Source organism: Melanerpes formicivorus, unplaced genomic scaffold, assembly GCF_026170545.1.
Source record: "Melanerpes formicivorus ecotype bairdi unplaced genomic scaffold, bMelFor1.0.p_v2 SCAF_17, whole genome shotgun sequence".
NCBI classification, from domain to species: Eukaryota; Metazoa; Chordata; class Aves; order Piciformes; family Picidae; genus Melanerpes; species Melanerpes formicivorus.
In genome coordinates, this window is record NW_027142369.1 from 8,849,192 (window position 1) to 8,861,378 (window position 12,187).

Genomic DNA, 12,187 nt, shown 5'->3' on the forward strand with positions numbered 1-12,187 from the left:
GTAATCAGTAATATGAGTTGCTAATACAGGAAAAACTTAATTAATAATTCTTAGGTTTTGAGATCTGCTGAGCAACAGAATGACAGTGACTGATGTTTTTTTTATAGACCATGGTATAAACTGAAATCATCACTTCTTATTGGGATCTTTAGAATAGGTTAGTGCTTTGAAGCCAGAATCATAGATACACTCCATGCCCTTGGTTGGTGTCATGGAGTAGCAGGTCTGGGGCACTGTGGGAGCAATTGGAGGGCTGTCAAGTGAAGTCAGGGTAGAAATTTCTCTGTTTTGAGAAATTGGTCTTCAGATATTTTCCTGTATCAAAGTTTCTCCAAATATCCTTTGGCCCCCATTATACCTTCTCATTTTATGTCTTTTCAGTGCCTACAATCTTTACTCACCTTCTCTTTTCTCTTTCAGGACATCATGTCTGCCAAACCAATGCTTCAGAAAAGCCTCTGTGTTTAGGATGAGAGAGGCCTAAGGAGAATATTGCTGAAAACAGCAAAACCTGGGTTTTGTCTTCTGATGTAATCAAGTCTGGCCTCCCGCCAGTCTCCCCTTTCTCTGGTGCTGAGACACAGCATGTTTCTCCTGGGTGCTGAAAGAAGATTGGGAGGGGAGTGCTAAGGGATAGGGCATAAGGAAAAGGAGGCATTGCTGATGCTGGATAGTATGGGCTGGGTACTCCACTGAGGACTTCCCATCTTGTCATCTGAATCATCAGTGTTGTATATGACTAAAGACGTTAACATCAGTACACCACTGATTTCAAACTTTGTTTAGCAATCCTGAACAAAAAAGTATCACTGCTTGTCAAAACAGCATGAGGAAAACATAACAATTGGGAAATTAATTAAATTTTACTATCTTTTAATTGCTTATAACAAAAGATAAAGCATTTCTAAAATAACCTGAAAACTTAAAAAAAAAATAAATCACTTGACAAGATCCTTTTAAATTTACCAGTGACAGAGTGATTGTAAATGTGTATCAAACAGCTGCTTCCACATGCAGGTAAGCTGCTATTGAAAAGAGATTTAATCCTAAGTCTTTATGCCTGCTTTTGGTGATAGTGCAGTTGAGTATTGTGTTATTTAGTAATGCATTCAAGCACCTGTTTAGAGAAGGTATATTCCACTATGGTCCAAAATGAAAACAACCCCATTATTTTCTGGATTTTCATTCATAATTCTTGTATCATGTTCTGATTAGAGTGTACATTGAACCTCAGATGAGTATTACCTAAAGCACATTGAGTTAAATGTACTGTACAAACCAGGCACAAACCACAAGGCTACCTTTAACTGTACAAAACAGCAAGTAGAAATTGATTAAAATATGCATTCTACTAATACAACTGCTGGTCTCAGTATAAACATTAATTAATGCTAATAGAACACAACCAAAACTGCTTTTAGAAATCTTCCTAGAACATTAACTAAAATGTTCATCTTTTTAATGCATTTGACTGAACCTCTGAGAATATAAGCTTTGCTTCCTCCATGCAAATGTGAGAAAAAAATCGCAGTCTGAATTTTGAAGTGGTTATTTTATAGCAACTTCCACCAGCCATTTGCTTTTGGATTTCTTGTTAACCTGAGCCTGGTCCCAGGCCATGTGTGAGGTTGTACTATTAGCTACTACAGATTAAGGTGGCAGCCCTGGGAATCGAGGCCAATAACATATGCAGATTGAGCCACGAAGCAGAGAAGGAGATAACTAAATGAAAAAAGGGGAAAGGGTATTGTGTTTAAAGAGGCAGCTCAGCGATATTCCAGGCTTTCAGCTCACACTTACTCTGAGCACAGGGTATGAACATTTGTCAGGAAAAAAAAACAACCTCTATGGTATTCTTTTCCTCACAGTTTTGGGTTGGGTTTTTTTCAGTTCTTACATTTGGCCAGACATTTCACTATACTGAGACGAATTTTCTTTATCCAGTTTCATTTGCAAGCTATAAAACTTTAAAGAGCCACTGCTGTGGCCACAGCAAGGAGCTAATACAAAGCCTCCCATGGGATCTTGTGAGAGGTGCCTTGGATTGGCCTTGGACTTTGAACCTCAAAAGCAAGAATTCCCTTTGGATAGTGTCAAATCTGTCTGTATCATTGGCACATGTTTCCAAGAAAAAGCCTTCAGTCTGGGTACGAGTTATTTAATTATAGAAATGGTTTTGATATATGTATGTTACATATATACACAGACCAGCATACATAATATACATTTTATATATATAAATACATATGCATTCATTATTCACAAGTACTGAGTTCCCTTTCTTCTTCTTACTGTCTCTTCTTCCTGTTCCCACTGACTTTTCATTTTCCGTCTATTTCTCAGTGTCCACCTCAAATCTTTTTCAGTTTCTGGTCCTCTTTCTCTGACTCATTACCCCTGATAGCTCAGCATCTTTCTAAAAAGACAAGCCTTACAGATGTTCTACCAAAACCTACAGGGACAGCAATAGTTCACATTGCAAAATGTCTTTGTCTGGAATTTACCTGTCAAGAGTAGTCAGAAATTTGGCACCTTGACATACATGGGTTTTCACACTTCTAGCACCCATCACATTTTTTCCTTTTTTTAAATTCTTTTCCCCTTCAGGAATGTGTGGTGATACAATTTGATGGCATCATTTTAAAAGCAATTTTCCTTTGAATTATATAAACATAAGCAAAGTTTGCACTTTGTTGATGTGCCCAACTAACCTGGGAAACAGGAACACTCTTTTCAGCTCCTAGATGAGCTGGAGATAGTTGCTGGCATTCTTTATTTGTCAACTTCCTTTCTTCAGAGGAAAGGACTAAAACTTATTTCTCCTTTGCTCCTTCTCAGTTTTATAGAACTAGTTTTGGTCAAGTTTCTCATTTCCCTGAGGGGAATTTCAGGGAATCTCATCTGGAAGAAACTGTCTCCAGCCTTCAACATCCTATCTTCTCTACTTGTGTGCAAGTATGGTCGGTTTCACAGCTGACAGCTTTACTGTCTTCTCAGCTTTGCTTTGGATACATATTTCATTGCCCTGTACTTTCTGTACAGTGTATTTTCTTTGTTCTCTTCTAGGCTTACACTGACCTAGGCCATCTCAGCCATGAATATCTGTCACTGTCATCAGAGAGATCCAAACTACTGTTCCCCCATGGAGTGATATTCTCAAGGTAATCTCTGATACTGTCTGTTCCACGCTTCCCCCCCCCCGTCCTTATAGATTTTAATAACCAAAATATGAACATACAGAAACATTTTAACATAAGCTAGCGCTAAGCACTAACTAGACACCCCCCCCCCCCGCTTTATGTCTTTTTTGGTAATTTGCATTTGTTCTAAGTTTCAAAGGCAATTTAACATTGTAAAATCCAAACAAATGACATAAGGAGGCAGTATTAATGGTAATATTAAACCATTAAGATCAAACCTTGAATCTAATTGAATAAAATGTTCATCCACCCTGCTAAATGGAGTGAGTAGTTATAGGTTTTGAGAGGACAGATGGATGGGTGGTAAGCCATCTAACTTCCAGCATAGCAAGAGGTATGAGAAAGCTACCTAGAAAGGCATGAGTAAGTGGACCTGTGGGATGCTCAGGGCTAAATTATCCTAAAAGGAAGACAGCTTGCTTTTAAAAGTATTTACTGTCGCACAATACAGAAACCGATAATTATTAAAGATTTACCTATATGAAGAAAGTACAATCCATAGTTAAATACTCTACAGTTTCTGTCTAGTGATGAATAATTATTGGTAGTCTTGAGAAAAGCTCCTTCTTTTTCACGATTTCAAAGCAGACAGAGGTAACATTGTAGGTGATGGGCACAGCTAAAAGATTGGTGAAAACACACTATGAAGATGGCAAGAAGTCATCTGGCTTTGGTTTAACCCTATCTGAGAAGTGACAAGAACCTCACTGGCTATTCTGACTGTATTAAACATAATTGCTACCAAAGCACTTGAACTTAAGGAAAAATTGAATGCCTTAAAAGAATTGCTGACCACAATACTGGAGAAAACTTTGTTACAGGGAAACCTTGTAAAATGCAGATTTTATTTTGAAAGTTTCCCTGGGTCATACTGTACCAAATTCAATAAACTATAGTATAAGAGTGGATATATTGGGAAAAATCATAGGCCAATCAAATGTAGTCTAGTCTTTTAAAAATAGTTTTCAATGGATGTTTAAAGAAAGGGGATGGATTCTGAACTGAATGGGACATCTCATGTCTCTTGAGAGATTTTTCTTTCATGGTTTCCGACTGTTCTTTGAAACTATTTATAGTTTTGTCATCCAAAACATATTGGGGCAAGAAATTCCACAATTACATAGGATGATTTGCTTGGTTTATTTTAAATATCATACTTGATATTTCACTTTGGACTGATGGTCAAAATTACTTTATCATATTTAAACATTGTAATAGCTAGTATGAGACCTACCGTTAGTTATCTTTTTATTATTATTGTTAGTTATTTTTCCCCTTCATATAGACTTACCTTTTATTTTACATGCTGTTTCACCACCCAGCTACTCAGTATTGTACTCTTCTCACCTAAAGTTAACTCTCTGAATACCAGATACCTAGTCTAAACTAGATCTGCCCTATGACAGACATTTAAGAGAAGAAGAATAGCAGTCCCTTTGGTTTATTCATTGCTTATAGCATCTTCTTTAATTTATTTATTTGTAAGTTATTAATTCTGTGGGGATTTTTTTCAATATTTCCAACCAATTTTCCCAATGAAGAAACTAGATCTACTGCTCTACAACTTCCTGGATCTCCCTCCCTAGTCCAAAATGCTTTCAAAATATGCATCATGTTTTCTCATCTCCATTCCTTTGGTACTAAAGCAAATATTGGCACTAAGTTACATGCCACATGTGAGTTCCTTAAGAGCCGTTGCATGGGTATCATCTGGTCCTCATGATTTGTCACTACTTATTTTACTGATTTGTTCTTAAACCGCTTCTACTGGCATAGTAGTTTAAGACAGCTCCTCAGCTTTGTCCCTACACAGAGAACAGTTCCAGTGTGGAAAGCTCCTTTAGCTCTTCTGCAACAAACACTGATGAAAAAAAAAAAAAAAAAGAAAAAAAAAAAAGTTTAGCTTTTCTGCTATGGCCTCATCTTCTTTCAGTGTTCTTATACCTGTAGTCCTGACTAACTCCCTTAGAAACGTTAATGTAGAAATATCCTGCATTCTTTTGTTTTGGGGTTTAGGCTGTTACAGTTTATACCCTTTTCCAGTTTCCTTTGTCAGAAAAAGTAGTATGAGATGAGATAAATAATAGGAGCAAAGAAATAGGTTACTGAGGACAGGGTAAGAGAGACAAAGCAACAAAATTCAAGACCGTTAGCTATTCCTAAACAATCAAAACACCAACAAACGCCCTTACTTGCATGGTCTCCTCTGGATATTTTGGAAAAAAAAACCAAAGTTACTAATGACTTTGAATGGTTACTAGCTAACATTTGACAAGTTCAATAAAGATTGTGGGAAAAAAATATTTCTAATTTAAATATTTTTATCAGATTTGAGAGAAGTTGCCTCATACTTCTGATGTTTGCCACTCTGTGTAGAAGTGACTTCAAAGGGCAGTACAATTTTTTGGTTTTTATTTTATCAGAAAAGAAAGTGATTTCAGACCAAAGAGCTACAGTGATGAGCCTCATAATTACATTAGTAGCAAACATTTTTTTGTTGTCTTAAAATGTTTTCATCCAGCTTTCAGCTCAAATGTACAGTTGTATTTGTATGTTCTCTCAGTTCATTGTCATACTAGATTTTCAAGAAGGCTTCATTAATGTCAGCATGTTTTCGTTTTTTCTCTCTCTCCTTTAGAGAACAGAAAATAGCTAAGTGTAAGCAAAACTTTACTCTCTGTATGTGAATTCCATCAACAGTGCAATAACATATTTCAGAGGAAGGACTTCTGTACATAATGCCATTGCATATTTACTAACATAGTGACATAAAGATTGCAGAAATGTTTCCAAAAAGATACATAAAAGAGAGAGGGAAGGTTGAGACAAAAGTAACCATGGGCTCCTGACTGAGAGTTCTTGTTTGCAGTAAATATTTGGGAGTGGGCTAGAAATTTGGAGGAGGAGGAGAAAATGGGGGGGGGGGGGGGGGGGGGGGAAGTAGATGAAAATAGGTATTTTCCAGCAATTTTGCATATGCTGCTCACAGAGTTCATGACTTCAGGCCAAGGACAAAGATCCAGGAAAAAACAATAGGGTACAAAGAAAAATCTTTCCCTCCTTTTCCTTTATGCAGTGAATAAAAACCCACACAAAGCCATCAAATAATCTGAACCATACCCTCCCTATAAGGGATGGTCCACATCATTAGCACCAACTATGAAGCAACACAAAAAGAAAACTCTTTGAGAAGTTTGTAAAGGGAAACTGTTTCTTCCATATGGTTTCTCCTCTGTGAAGACCCTTCACACAATGCCTGGTGGACAGTCATATCATCTAGAAGGTCTGCAACATCTCATTGACTTTCTGAGAAGAGATGAATAAGAGTCTCTGAGTCCCTAGGTAGCAGTGGTAGTGAGAGAGATATTGGTAGACCATCTCAGGTCCAGGTAAGGATCATCTCATTGCAGAGAAGTATATGCAAGCATTTTCTAACAGAAGAAAGTAACAGCTGCACAGCATTTGCAGAAAGTTATCTTAGCTGATTTATCGGCTTGCAGTCAGGATGAGCTTTTCATCTGCTTTCATCTGTGAAGCCAAGTTATTGCAATGGAGGCCACCAGCAGGCTAAGAAGAGAAGGAATTAGGAAGTTTAGGAGAAATGCATGTCAAAATCTGTTTAAGACAATATGAAAAACTGCTCATGTACATACAAATAGGTGAAAATTCTTTTTCAGCTTTATTTACCTGAGAATGAATTTCAGTTTGAAGAGGCCTTTATGTCGTTTCAGGCAAAGCACCTAAGATATAAGCAATTTTCAACAAGAGTATTACACATTTGTCTTTATAACAATTTGTATGTAACAGCTTTTATGCAAATGACACTAAAGTGGCACCTTTTTTCTAAATTGGACATTTTTATGGTTATAATTTTCTTCTGTAATAACAGCAAAAAAATGACTGTCCCAGTGGATTTGAACATTTCATCTCTACTGCTGCTTTGTGAAGTTAGAATGACAAGTTTCTTTCATTTTGCAAAGAATGACACACACACACACAAAAAGTATTTTTTCTCATTCTTGTCTGACTTGGTTGAGGCAGACACACTTGGAAGCAGCACCAGTCCCCTGACACCAGCCTTTTCTCTGCCAGCAAGAATGGTATCATAAAGTCATAATAAAACATAAAGAAACTAAAAAATACTATGTTCTATCTTTTTGCTCTTAGAAGGACAGAAATTACTTCATTACTTTAAGCAGTTGATTTGGTTTGGTCTTTGGCATTGATTCCTATTTGTTCTCCAGATGTTGAACATGTGACTTTTGCAGACCCTGGTCTTGGATTTAATTAACTACACTACAAGAGAACTTATGTATTTCATGCAAACATCCCAAGGTATTGGTATAATAAACCAAGTAAAATAAGTAGGTTCTAGTTGCTTCATTGAGTATCCATTTCTGCAACAGCAATGAGATAAATTCTAGGTCTTTGACAATGACTGAACTCTATCCCATTTACCAGTTAAGGAGAGATATGCAACCAAGAAAATTTGCAGTGATGATTTTTAAAGTGAACAGCCAATAAATGCCAAAAACCTTTTGTATGCCTCTCTCTAAGCTATGCATATATCTACATACTTTCTCTATATGAATTAGTTAAATTTAAAGACTTCATTTTTAACCACTCTTTTGTTACTGCTGATTTTTATTTCTACTATTTACACATTAACAGTAGACTTCCTTAGCAGTCTGCACATTGGCTTAGGTAACAAACACTACCTTAGAAAAGCACATAAATACCTGAGTACAGCACTTTTTCAAGAGAAACTGTCTAACTGGCTCAGCCAGAGTCCATAAACCATATCCTTCATCATACGAAAGCCTAGGTCCACACAGAAAAAGCCTCATGATTCAGCTGTGCTTGGAATCCCCCAGGCCCAGGGTACATTGTTCTGGCTGCTATCTCTAGGAAAGACTGCAAGATAGAGCACTGAATCCTATGCAGGATAAAGCATAGAAACCCAGTTACATTCCTTGTCTTGAACACAAACAAAAGCAGTGTACTTAGTCAAGATGGTGTATTTCAGCCATTAGACACCAACACAACAGTCTGAAGAACAGACTTGTCCACTGCTTAAATCATCTTCCTATAGGATTGGGAGAAAATCCCAATGCAGCAGAAGAAAGGCCTCTCTTTAGCTTGGATTAACGGCAGGTGAGGCATCCTCACAGCCAGAACATACTTTAGAGAGAAATAACATTTTCTTAGACAAAATCTATTGGAGAAAGGAGATCAAAATTCCACCTGAATTTAGCCCAACAAAACAATATGCTGCTTCTAGCTTGCTGTATTTGGCACCTGAAACTTTAATGCCACAGTGGTCGCTAATCCATTTGTCCTAAAAATGTAAAACATAAATGTTAATCCAAGGGCCAAACAACCACAGTCTGTGTCTGGGCATACAGTATAGATGACTTATTCCACATTCATTGCAGGAGGTAGGGTTATCTTTGAAATAAATCTCATGTAGTTAGTGATCAGTAAGTCACTAGGTACTTGTGACATATCATAGACCTAACCTTAATTATTGTATTAATGAGATAAAAGGTCAGCTTCAGCACCTTATTTTTCCCTCATTGTTTATTAACTGAAATGGTTTGCATTAGAAATATACAGTGTTCTCTCTCCAATCAAGAATTTCTGGTTTTGAAGTTTCTGTGTTATGCTAGTTCCTGTGTCAGTGACTTGAGACATCTTAAAATTTCAGCCAAGACAAAGCTTCAAAGTAATTAAAGCAACTGAAAAAGGAATTTCCTGAGAATAATGACTGGGAGGAGGAATTGATTACATTAATAAATATATTAGAATATTAAGATTTAATTTTTTTCTTATAAATCCCCACAGAATTGGTGTCCAGAATCATTAACATCCCTGTAGAGAGATACTAACAATCTCCATCCTTCTAGCCCAAAGAATGAAAATAGAGCATTGTGGATACAGCTGAGTAGGTGAAGTGTTCTGTGTGTTCAGAGCATTCTCACGGAAATCATGTCTCATCTTTAGTAATTTGGATAACTTAAATAATTTCACAGTACAACATCTAATTTATAAATATCTGCTTATGAAGAAGCACTTCTGGTATTATGGGGGGGTGTCTGTTAATGGATTGTTTACATTTTAGAAGAACAAATATCTTTTTCATATCATAATATAAATTAATAAATCATTTATGCATTTAGTAGTGCCTTTCATCTGAAGATCTCAAAACATTTTTAGAGTTCTACAGTGGACAAACTGAGGCTGATGACTACTACACTTCATTTTCAAGGTCACTCTATAAGTTCCTGGTGAAGCCAGCAATGGACATGTTTGTGTGCTGACTGATTCCTGAAACTAGCCCCCTTCGTCCATGGCACTGCATGAGCAACTCTGTGTATGCTAATAGATCATTAATGCTGTGACAATCTGATGGTTTACTTATTTTGATGCACCTTTAGGGCTTTATAATTACAGAAATATGTGCTAACATTATCAGGCCCAGCCAGCATGGATTTAGGAAGGGCAGGTCTTTCCTCACCAACCTGATCGCCTTCTATGACCAGGTGACTACCTGGTGGGTGGGGGGAAGGCTGTGGATGTACCCTACCAGGACTTCAGCAAGGCCTTTGGCACCGTCCCCCACAGCAAACTCCAGGCCAAGCTGTCAGCCTGTGGCTTGCACAGCAGTGCTCTGTGCTGGGTTAGGAACTGGCTGGTAGGCTGAAGCCAGAGAGTGATGGTGAATGGTAACACATCCAGCTGGCAGCCAGTCACTAGTGGTGTCCCCCAGGGATCAGTGCTGGGCCCCATCCTGTTCAATATCTTTACTGATGATCTGGATGAGGGGATTGAGTCCATTGTCAATAAGTTTGCAGGTGGCACCAAGCTGGGGGCAGGTGTTGATCTGTTAGAGGGTAGAAGATCTCTCCAGAGGGACCTTGACAGGCTGGACAGATGGGCAGAGTCCAACACGATGGCATGTAACAAGTTCAAGTGCTGAGTGCTGCACTTTGGTCACAACAACCCCATACAGCGCTACGGGCTTGGGTCAAGGTGGCTGGAGAGTGGCCAGGCAGAAAGGGACCTGAGGGTACTGGTTGATGGTAGGCTGATCATGAGCCAGCAGTGTGCCCAGGTGGCCAAGAAGGCCAATGGCATCCTGGCCTGCATCAGAAATAATGTGGCCAGCAGGAAAAGGGAGGTCATTCTGCCCCTGTACTCAATACTGCTTAGGCCACACCTCAAGGACTGTGCCCAGTTCTGGGCCCCTCAATTTTGGAAAGATAGGAACATGTCCAGAGAAGGGCAATGAGGCTGGGGAGAGGTCTGGAGCACAAGCCCTATGAAGAGAGGCTGAGGGAGCTGGGGTTGCTTAGTGTGAAGAAGAGGAGGCTCGGGGAGGCCTTATTGCTCTCTACATCTACCTGAAGGGAGGTTGTAGCCAGGTGTGGGTTGGTCTCTTCTCCCAGGCAACCAGCACCAGAACAAGAGGACACAGTCTCAAGCTGCACCAGGGGAAGTTTAGGCTCGAGGTGAAGTGAAAGTTCTTCAGAGAAAGAGTGATTGGCCATTGGAATGTGCTTCCCAGGAAGGTGGTGGTGTTGCCATCACTCGAGGTGTTTAAGAGGGGACTGGATGAGGCACTTGGTGCCCTGTTTTAGTTGATTAGATGGTGTTGGGTGATAGGAGGTTGGACTTGATCTCAAAAGTCTTTTCCAGCCTGATTAATTCTATTTTATTCTATTCTATTTCAAAAAGAAAGATTACTTAAAAAAAACCCAAAACCACAAACTCTTCTAAATAAAGTGTTGAAACCAGTTTGAAGCGCTATGTCATCAGCCAATACGAACAGCTAGAAAAGAACTAAGGTTTCAAAACCAATTCATACGTTTCTTTTAAATTTTGAAAGTCCTAATCACCTCAGGCCTAATTAAAATTTGAACCATGGCCTTTTTGCCCTTTTCTAGCAACCCAAAGTGGCCCGGAATTGTGAGTATATGTAGTGTACTGTTTCATATTGGTCTAAAGAGATTTAAAGAGTCTGGGGAAAATGTATTAATTCAATGTTATGTTCTATATTTCTTATTACCTTAACTCAGTAGGAGAAATAAAGTAACAAGAGTTCTTCTGATAATGTCTTTAGCTTTATGTCCTGTGTTTATCTCTGATTTAAAAGGCTTTTTGGTGCAACCTCTGCTAACCAGAGTGATCACTGCATCATGAATAATCAAATGAGATTAACCAACTGTGTCCAGGTCCAATTGTACTATTATTGTCTACAGAAAAAAAAAAAAAATTAAAAATCCTTTGTTTTTAGACTGCAGTCTCCTAACATAATCCCTGCCAACCTATCACCAGAAAACCACATTAATTCTTTTTTATTCCCCTTAAAAAATGGGAAGTTCTTTATCCATTCTTGTTTATCGGCTGTCTATCTGTGACATGCATGACAGTTCACTAGCCCTGCCATCCTGGTGTGTTTTGTGCTTTATTAATTATGAAAATCACATGGTGATTACAAAGACTTCATGTGCAAATTTGAAAACATGATTCACACAATTACATGTAACCATTTACTGCACTTGTCAGTCACTGCTGGATCTCAGAAAGAAGGCTCACAATTCCCCTCTCAATGTTATTTCTCAAAAGTGGTCATTTTCTGTAGCAAGGTAATGAACTGAGGGAAGGGCACAGATCCTCATCTCTCTTACGTTGGTGCAAATCACAAACAGTTTGAGACAAGCACAGTTGCTCTGAGTAAACAATGGGGATCAGAATCCATCTCAAGAACCTTGCATATTCACTATTAAATTTGGAAAAGGGAACCCCTGTCTGTCTCAATTTCTCAAGTGCTATCTGTCTGTTACCAGGCACATGCACATTAATTGTGTGTTTTAAAACTTTGTTTGGTTGAACCTGTCATCCTAGGCTAAAATTGTGTGACCTAACTTGTAGTAGCTTTTGCAGTGAAGGTATCATTTACTGTTGAGTATATTTTACTGTGCTGT